This window comes from Rattus norvegicus, chromosome 2 (assembly GCF_021556685.1).
Source record: "Rattus norvegicus strain SHRSP/BbbUtx chromosome 2, alternate assembly SHRSP_T2T, whole genome shotgun sequence".
NCBI lineage: Eukaryota > Metazoa > Chordata > Mammalia > Rodentia > Muridae > Rattus > Rattus norvegicus.
The window spans coordinates 62,146,480-62,156,789 of NC_141535.1; the positions used below are offsets into that span (position 1 = coordinate 62,146,480).

The 10,310-nt window shown below is 42.7% G+C and overlaps 1 long non-coding RNA gene across 1 annotated transcript; it reads right to left on the reverse strand.

Annotated features, from left to right (window-relative positions):
• Positions 1–436: 436 nt before the first annotated feature.
• On the reverse strand, positions 437–6,328 carry LOC147996118 (uncharacterized). Its single transcript, XR_015674197.1, has 3 exons — positions 6,145–6,328; positions 2,179–2,298; positions 437–1,713 (listed from the first exon to the last, which is right to left on the reverse strand). It is a non-coding gene; the product is annotated as an uncharacterized LOC147996118 (long non-coding RNA).
• Positions 6,329–10,310: the final 3,982 nt, after the last annotated feature.

Genomic DNA, 10,310 nt, shown 5'->3' on the forward strand with positions numbered 1-10,310 from the left:
TATGTCCAGTTTCACAGCAATGCTCAAAGCAAGGATTGTACTTTCCAGGTTGGATTTTTGGAAAGTTATTATTTACTAAGGGATGGTTGATGGCAAATTAACACAGGGTGACCCTCTGACCCAGGATGTGCTAGTTCAGGTGTGTGAATCAAGTGCATCCAGTAGTGTGTTGAATTTCAGTGTCCTGGAAGATGAGCACGTGTCCCATGTTTCTAATTCCATTGCATGTGCAGAGACGGCCCAGACACATAATAAGACCTGGGTCTCCAGCTGGGAGTGGTTGCCATTTTCATAGCTTCTCTATGTGTTTCTACATTCCTCCTACAGATTGTGTCCTTTCCTCTTCTCTTTTGAAAATTTTTATTTATTTATTTATCCAATCAAAGAAAGATTTGTGGCTTCAAAGTTGAAAAGAATTTCAGAACTAGCCAGTATTGGGAAGCAGAGCTGGGATTTTTTATTAAAGATATTTTAATACAGTCTTAATCATGAAGATTAAGAGAAAGAGAGACTCTTAGAAGAAATTAAGATGTGTCTGAGAGTTTGAGCTTTCCAATAGGTCACAGAAAGTAAGATGTGCCCCAGTGTGAGTACAGGTTAGTTTTTGTAAACTTGACACAAACGCTAGTCACCTGGGATATGGAAACCTCAAATGAGGAATTGCCTCTATCAGACTGACCTATAGGCATATCTGTGGTGTGCTGATTAATGATTAATATGGCTAGTCCACTGTGGGTAGTGTCATCCCTACGCAGATGATCCTGAATTATATAAGAAAGCAGGCTGAGCAAGTCATGGGGAGCAAGCCAGGACATAGTGTTCCTCAATGGCTCCCATCTCTTCCCCTGCTTAAGTTCATGCCATGAATTCTCTCAGTGATAGACTGATTCAACCTGTCAGTCAAATAAACCCTTTCCTTGCCACCCCCCAGTTCTTTTTTGTCATAATATTTTTCATAGCAATTGGAAACAAACCAGGAAAGAGAATAAACAGTTGTGTTAGCATTGGCCCCATATACCCTTTTGGCAGCTCACAGGTTCCTAAGATCTTTCCCTTCATGGTAAGAGGAATACAAGGTTGCTCCAGGAATACTTTGAATGGAATTAAAAACTGCCGAAATATAACTGGAAGGTATTGGGGTTATACAGGAGGTTTTAGTTCATGTCCTTTCTCTGTAAATAGAATTTCGGCTGACATTTCTAAACAATGGCAAGTTCATGGCTGGGAAGGGAAAGGAACCCCAAGCAGCTGCCGATTATTCTTCTTATACCAATGCCAAAGGTTTCAGTTAGATCCATAGAATGGTGTCTCTCTGCTTTTTCTCTTTTCATGACCCCCCCAAATTGCCTTTCTTTTTTTTTATAGCTTTACCCACTGTTATATCCTTCATTCTATACAGGAAATGAAAGGAAGGGAGAGGATCCAACTGCTTATACGTGGGACAGAGGGGGACTTGGGAGGTCAGATCTATACCCTCAGCTTCAGCGACCCCCCTTTTTTCGTGCCCATGAGACATTGACAGAATATGGCCTCCGTGAAGATTTAACCACGAAAGTGTTGGTTTCTTCCATTGATCTTTGAGTGATGTCAAGGCATGTTAGCATAAACATTGACTCATTCCAGATTACATAAGCAAAGGCCTTGGGCTACTGTTAACATGACCAGTTGTGAGTGCTTAGATCCAGATGTAGAAGTTTTCAAAATTAGTGGCTTCTAGGAAAAAAAAAAAAAAAACCAAGGTGACATTTTGACCCTTTCAGCTGCATCAGCAGAACCACCCCTAAAGTCATCTCAATCCTATGAAGCACTAAAGGCAACAGGAAAGACAGGAGTGGGATAAGTAGTGCTCCTCAGGGAAGAGTGGGCCAACTGTTTATCCAATGCCAAACTGTAGGCTCCAAAAGCATACCTGTCAGTAACGTTCTACAAACTGAACAGGTTGTATTTAGAGATAAAGATGCATATATACGTATATATAATGTATGTGTGTATGAATATCCATATGTGTGCATGTACATAACAACAATAAAAGCAGAGGTCATGAATTTGAAAGAGAGCAAGTAAAGGAATGATATGCAGCTGGGTTCAGAGAGATTAAAAAAGACGACTAAATGATGTAACTATTTCATAATCCCAAAAATAAAAGAAGTAACTATAAAAAGAATGGAACATACTCACTATTTACACCTCTGGGCTTGGTAAGGTCTTTCTCTTCAGAATGTTATCTTGTCTCTCTCCTCATCTCCTGCCTGGATCTTGACCTTCTGGTCCCAGATCTTCATTGTCTTTTTACCTAGACTATTTTCATATGAATATAAAGAGAAAATAACAGGTGAAAAGGGGTGTCTTTGGAAAAAGAGAGAGTTAAGGAAGAAATAACTGGGAGGGCAGGAGAAACTAAAGCTCTCAGTTTATCATCTCCCATCCTTTGTCTTCCTTCAAAATGAAAATCCACTCTGGACATTTCCTATACATTTATAGTTCTAGAATAGGTATGTATGGTTTCTGCCTGTGCTACCCTATTACTGGTGGTCATTTTCCCTCTGTGTGCATGGGGTATAAAGTGACAGCTCTGTTAATTTGGCTCATCTGCAGTGACTCATGGTAGAACTGCACGGGGGTTGCTTAAATGGAAGGTCCTGACAGAAAGAAATATGGGCAGGGTTGGATGGTTACTCTAAGAGGGGCCAGGATGTCTTCAGTGGGCTGGTAACTGAAAGTACAAAAGCATTAGGGAGGGTCAGGGGGCTACAGGAGGCAGTTCCAGATGAATACATGCTATAATTATATACAAACTTATGAAAATGTTTCTGACCTGTGAGGTTGGTTGATCTGCAGAAAGCTAAGTGAATGTGCGACACCTCTCTCTCTCTCTCTCTCTCTCTCTCTCTCTGTGTGTGTGTGTGTGTGTGTGTGTGTGTGTGTGTGTGTGTGTGTGTGTGTGTGTGTGTGTGTTGGTTTCATGCCCAGGAAAGGGTGAGAAAGCAGTGATTTACTGAACTAGAGTCTGTTGTGTTCTTATAAAACTCTCTACAGCTCCATCTCTATCTAGGTTGTCCCCAAACACTGATCCTATTAGCCACTTATTTAACTAAAGTGAACACACTGAAATATCCTTGCAAGTTCTCTTAGCAGTGGGGCATTGTGACCCCTCCTTAGAGGATGATGGTTTTTAAATACAGTCAATATTCTCTTCCAGTTAGCAGTATTATGTATCACAAACATTTGTACGACCTGCTATATTTTTCTGTGCAAGATGAAAATCAGCTGGCATTGTTCTTCTTCCAGGTGTGTGCCCATGTGAGGTGTGGGAGCTGCACACCAGGGTAGAGCCTGGTACCCAGGGTGTGTGGATGAACGCTCACATCCCGCAGTGTCCACCCAGGAGGAACCTCCTTACTCCACTAGGATTATGCCAGGCAGGGAGGCTGGGGACATAGTGCAGATCACTCCCTGTTGCCCCCCTTCCTGACAGCAATCCATCATAAATATCAGACTCTAAGAACAGCCATGTTCCTGACATCTCTTGTCTGATGATTGGAATTGAGTAAAAATAACAGAGAGACTTTTTTTTTTTTTTTTTTGGACCAAATGGTTTCAAGCCCTAACAGATCAAGTTAAAACCAAAGCAGAGGCACTTAGACTAGATATTCCTTCACCTCTTGAAATTGCTTATATGGTTGTAGAGAAAATCAGGATTATCATTTAATAGCCAGTTTTCCTAAACAGATCAGAGGGAGTTGTCAGGGTAACCGAGTTCCCGCCACCTGAATCCTTACCTGGAAGGTAGTTTCCTTTTGTTCTGTCTCCTATGCTGACCTTACAAGAAACTTAACACTGAGATGAGCCTTCTGTTTTCTGTTTCAGCCTTTGTCTGTCTATAGACTCGAGCCTTCCTCCTTGTCTTATTTATTCTGTTTTATGAAATGAACTGCTGCCAAGTCTAGACTAAAAGAAATGCTAAAATATCTTTAAATGAAATTTTTGTGATTTTTTTGTTCTATAATTGTAGTAACATATATACATTTCTGTCACTCAGCATGTTTGTTTTATGTCACAGTATTAAATACTTAGTGTAGGGCTGGAGAGATGGCTCAGCAGTTAAGATCACTGACTGCTCTTCCCGAGGTCCTGAGTTCAATTCCCAGCAACCACATGGTGGCTCACAACCATCTGTAATGGGGTTGGGTGTGTCTGAAGACAGCTACAGTGTGTTTATATACATTAAGTAAATAAATAAATCTTTAAAAAAATACTTAGTGTAACTGGTTCTTGGTACCTTTTACTTCTGATTGGGAAAGTAGGTTTTGTTTGGGAAATGATCCATTAGTAGCATTTGTGAGCAAGTGGAACGAAGGCACTCTGCCACGAATTTATCAGACCATCTGTTTTAGTCACTGTTCTGTTCCCATGAAGAGAAACCATGACCAAGACAACTCTTAGAAAGAATTTTTTTTCTTTATTAACTTGAGTATTTCTTATTTACATTTTGATTGTTATTCCCTTTCCTGGTTTCCAGGCCAACATCCCCTAATCCCTCCCCCTCCCCTTCTCTATGGGTGTTCCCCTCCCCATCCTCCCCCATTACCGCCCTCCCCCCAACAATCTAGTTCACTGGGGGTTCAGTCTTAGCAGGACCAAGGGCTTCCCCTTCCACTGGTGCTCTTACTAGGCTATTCATTGCTACCTATGAGGTTGGAGCCCAGGGTCAGTCCATGTATAGTCTTTGGGTAGTGGCTTAGTCCCTGGAAGCTCTGGTTGGTTGGCATTGTTGTTCATAAGGGGGTCTCGAGCCCCTTCAAGCTCTTCCAGTCCTTTCTTAAAAAGAATTTAATGATGGGCTTGCTTACGGTTTCAGAGAGTTAGTCCATTAGTATCATGGTGGGGGCGCAGTGGAGCAGGGCAGCCCTCAGCTCTGGAACAGTAGCTGAGAGCTACATCCTTTGCAGGCAGAAAGAGCAAGACCAGGCTTAGCCCATCTCCAGTGACACACTTCCTCCACCAAGGCCACACCTTCTAATCCTTCTCAAACAGATGCAGTCCCTGATGACTAAGCAGTCAAATCTATGGCCTTATAGGTGTCATTCTTATTCAAACCGCCATATCATGTAAGATAGAGCTTACAAAACTAAAAAGAATGATATCTTTCTAACCTCGCAATCCCACTTCTGTGGAACTATTCTTTGTAAGTGAGGGGAATTACATAGGAATGCATGAAGCATAGTTTGTAGAGCAACAAAAGCAAAATCACAAAGAACAGGAGCCAAAAAAAAAAAAAAAAAAATGCCAACTTGAAGTTCCCAATAGTTTCTGAACTAAGCTATGATAAAGTCATAGAATTTTTGTGCAGCTAATTTTTAAAAACCCAGTTATATCCATTAACCTGAAAGTTGTGCCCTCTTTTACTCCATTATGAGAGCTGTGCCCGCAATGAGACAGAGCTCAATCTTAATCAACCATGAACAGCTTAGGGAGACCCTGAAAACAATGGTCCTCAAGGTTCAGCCGAAGCGTAAGCACACGCTCCTAGCCATCTGAGAGGAGGCTGAGGCAGGAAGGTTACATGTTTGAGATGTGCCGTTGGTATAGAGCAAGCTCAAGGCTAGCCTCTGCAAGCTAATGAGACACTGTCTCAAAGCAAAAAGTGGGCTAGAGGATAGCTCACCGGTGCATGGGTAGTAGGCAAGGGGCCCTAGTTTCAAACTAATCCCACCCCCAAAAGGTGGGGTGGTGGTGTGGAAAAAAATATTTTATTCTAGTGGAGAACAGAGACCTTTGGACTTGTCATCTGAATGTTTCATTGTGTAGATTCCTATGTTTTTGCGGCAATCGGTACTACAAGTGCTCTGCTGGACAGGATCCAGATAATTCACTGTTAGCACTCCACAGACCTCCGAAAATAGGCCTCTCTGCTGGACTATTTTCACCGAATGACACAGCATTCTTCCTGGGATCCTTTGTCACTGTTAACTGTTGTATCTCCATATTCTGTGACAGCTTTGCTCCTATGAACTGAGCACCAGGTTTATTCTGCAGATGCATTTGCTTCTCTGCTTACAAACCACTGTCCCTGGACCCCTGCTATATCACTCTCCTTCATCCATGACACGTCAGAAGGGACAGGAACAGTCCCAGTGCCCTTACCTTCTCTTTGTTGCCTCTTAAGTGCTTTCCATGGTTGATGATGGTGAGAGGCTACTGAGAGTGATCGGAGAAAGCCCCAATTCAAGCTATAAACATGATACAACGATGAGTCCGTTACTCATCTCCAGTGAGTGGACAAGGCAGTTCGAGCTAATTAAACTAATTAGGTAATTTTAAACTGATTGCACCAACCTTGTTTGGTGCCAGCATCTATCTGGCTAAAGAGGGCAAGACTGCCCTCTGCTGTCTGAAGGTAAGCTTTACATTAATTTATTTTTTAATACCTAATCGCTCAGGGTCCCTGATGCTGGATATCAGTAGCCAGAGTACAGAGTACTTAAATTAATTACAGCTTAATGTTGCTGTAGATACCTAACACACTTCAAAAATTATTCCCTGGGAAGCCAGCTTTACTGAAGCCTCCAGTAAAGAACTTCATGTTTCTAAATCAACACACATCCAGTCTGCCGTGAATCTGATCAGAATCACGTTTTCTCTTTGGCACTGAGCTCCCCATTCTTTTGCTTAGTCTGCTCATCCCACCAGACCCACGGCGGCTTGTGTTCCACTGGTCCAGGTACCTCTCCCCTGGACACCTCTCAGTCCATTCCTCCCAGCCTCCATGCTCCCACCACAGCCAACGCTCACTCCTGAGAACTAGGCCTTGGGATTGCAAGTGCTTTGGGGTCTTTTTCCTCCTCGGATGAGCAAGGATCACACCCAGCTCGTTCACTGTTAAGACCAGTTCTGTTGTTAGAGCCTGAGCTTTCAGTGCAATGAACACACAGGATCTTTTGGGTCTTTGGAAAGCAGGGTTTGAGTGGTTTTTATGCAAGCTGATTTCAGAACGCTAACAGAAACTGAATGTACTAGAGAAAAAAGATGATAGTACTTTGAGTTCCGAGGTCAGCAGCAGTGGAGAAGTTGACATGCAGGGGAGAAGTACAGGTGCAGGAGTAACACACAGCTGGAAGACTTGTCATAACACTTACACGCCATAGGATATAGTGTGCACATCTGACAAGCGCTAAGAGGCTCAGAGGAATGGATACAGAAAATGTGGTACGTCTACACAATGGAATATTACTCAGCTATCAAAAACAACGACTTTATGAAATTCATGGGCAAATGGATGGAACTGGAAAATATCATCCTGAGTGAGCTAACCCAATCACAGAAAAACACACATGGTATGCACTCATTGATAAGTGGCTATTAGCCCAAATGCTTGAATTACCCTAGATGCATAGAACACATGAAACTCAAGACGGATGATCAAAATGTGAATGCTTCACTCCTTCTTTAAATGAGGAAAAAGAATACCCTTGGCAGGGAAGGGAGAGGCAAAGATTAAAACAGAGACAGAAGGAACAGCCATTCAGAGTCTGCCCCACATGTGGCCCATACATATACAGCCACCCAATTAGACAAGATGGATGAAGCAAAGAAGTGCAGACCGACAGGAGCCGGATGTAGATCGCTCCTGAGAGACACAGCCAGAATACAGCAAATACAGAGGCGAATGCCAGCAGCAAACCACTGAACTGAGAATAGGACCCCCGTTGAAGGAATCAGAGAAAGAACTGGAAGAGCTCGAAGGGGCTCGAGACCCCATATGTACAACAATGCCAAGCAACCAGAGCTTCCAGGGACTAAGCCACTACCTAAAGACTATACATGGACTGACCCTGGACTCTGACCTCATAGGTAGCAATGAATATCCTAGTAAGAGCACCAGTGGAAGGGGAAGCCCTGGGTCCTGCTAAGACTGAACCCCCAGTGAATGTGATTGTTGGGGGGAGGGCAGCAATGGGGGGAGGATGGGGAGGAGAATAGCTATAAGGAAGGGGAGGGGGAGGGATTAGGGGAGGTTGGCCTGGAAACCGGGAAAGGGAATAACATTTGAAATGTAAGTAAGAAATACCCAATTTAATAAAGATGGGGAAAAAAAAAAAAAAAAAGAGGCTCAGAGGAGTTACATGTGTTCAGGGTCATTCAGCTGGAAGTTGCAGTTAGAATAGCAACCTGCAGATCATACCTGTGAGTCTGTGTCATAAGGCCAGGAGCTTTCAAATGGTTAGCTTTAAAAGGATGAAAAGTAGCATCAGTATGAGCTACATTTAAGGCATTAAGCCAAGTCAGTTGATGGAGCACAGAAAGTATGAAGATTTGAAGATGTACTCCTCAGTGAGTCTTGAGCTATACCTGTGGGATATACCAGGAGCTGCTGGGAGTGGCGATCACCAAAGAAAGTGGCTTCAATTCTTCCCACTCCGTACAGCACTTTTCTCACCCAGGACTGGTCTCTTACCTTTAGGACGGGAAAAAAAATGATGACTATTTATCCAATAGGATAAGGAGGACACACACGCAAAATGAATTTTGGTGGAAAGGTCTATCGATAAGAAGAGCCAGGGGTAGGAAATGCTGAGAGGTGAAATTAGGAAGCTAAACTTCTGTGAGATCCAACAGCACATAAAAGCAGGAAGACAGAAGGCAGAAAAGTGGCCATCTTTAATGAAGCCGTGTGTGTAAGCAGGGACCAAACCAGCAATCTGGCCACAGTAATTTAATTAAATGGACTTCCCATGTGTTCCCTCTGCCCCACAGTTAGGCAGGCCACACAAGTTCATCAAGACCATCAAATACGTTGCCTGTTTTTAGAATCTCACTGTTGCCCACATGGGTCAAGCTTGTGGGGTCCTCCTGTCCCTACCCATGGGACTACACGCATGCACATGCCAGTGCACACAGCTGACCCAAATGCCTGTATCTCCTCACTGCATTAACATGCCTTTCATTTTCACAGCCAATTCAAGATTGCAACAAGTTTGCCAGACTACTTCCTATGCACACATAAGGCAGCAAGCATAGCAGGAAAAGGACAAATTCTTTCAAGTCTCACGCACAAGGTGGTAAAACTACTTATTGTTTTGGTGGGCAAGCAGCCACAAACAATACCTGAAAGGAGGGCAGTGTGCTATGGAGTCACACAGTATCTAAACTAATAAACACAATTGTCTTTATGAACGTCCCAGAACACTAGAAATCAGTGTTTCTTCTAGTTTCATGCCTATGGAAAATCAAGTAAATAAATTTAAAACCTGAGAACATGGAGAAGAAATTAAATGTCATCAGTTCCATTGGTAAATATGTATTTTCTTAATAGAGCTGAAACCGTACAAACAGAGAGCATGCTTAGGCCTACAAAACTAAGGAGTGTGTCAAGTTTTTAAAGTTCCACACAGAGGCTTCTGCTTTTATCTGGCCATCCAGATCATTCTTCAAGTGTTCCTCGGCACACCAGCTCCTTCGATAGAATGTAAGCTGAGGAAGTTGACTGTGGGAAGGAGTCTGACACACCACACTGTCACTCAGTCACACATGGAAGGGAAAGGGAACCAGTGAGCGCTCTGCCAGGCCCATAGAGACCAACAGCAAACCATTTGCTGGAAGGTTCACGACAGGCAGAGCAGACTGGTCCAGAGGAAAAGTGTGCATGCCCCCAGCATTCATCCTCAGCTCTGAACACCAACTTTTTAATAATCAGACTGAACAAAGACAAATCAATAAACAGACCAGAAAATGGTGGCTTCACACAATATGAAATGTTTTAAATGTTAAGTTTTGTCAAGAGACACAGAAATAAATTCCAAGCCAACCACAAGGTGACCGCTAAGGTACTTGGGAGTGTGGCAGATGAAGTTTCAAAGAACAAACTAAGAGCAAAGGTATTTTCTCCTTCATTAGGGATAAACCTGTGTAAAACAGCTTCCCTTTGACGTAACCATTACCAGCAAACTTTCTGGGGTTGCTATAGACCTGAACATCTTCGTTGACTTCTGAAAATGACTATAAAATCATGCAAGAAATCCCTTTCTTATGTTATTCTCCATAAAGTAATTTGCTAGTAAAGATATTTGAAAATTATTCACCACCATATAGATTATTTAACACGGAATAGTCTTCCGTACACAGCTATTTCATTGAAGACACATCCTTAAAAGTTTGAGTATCATTGTTTTAAGTTATTTTAAACCTGTCTTCCCCCAAAAGAAATAAAAATGTTACTAACAAGCCACTACCCAGCTCCCATTTTGATTAGGGAACCAGCACATGCTATGACCTCAGACGGAGACTGAAGGGTACAATGGACCACTGCTTCT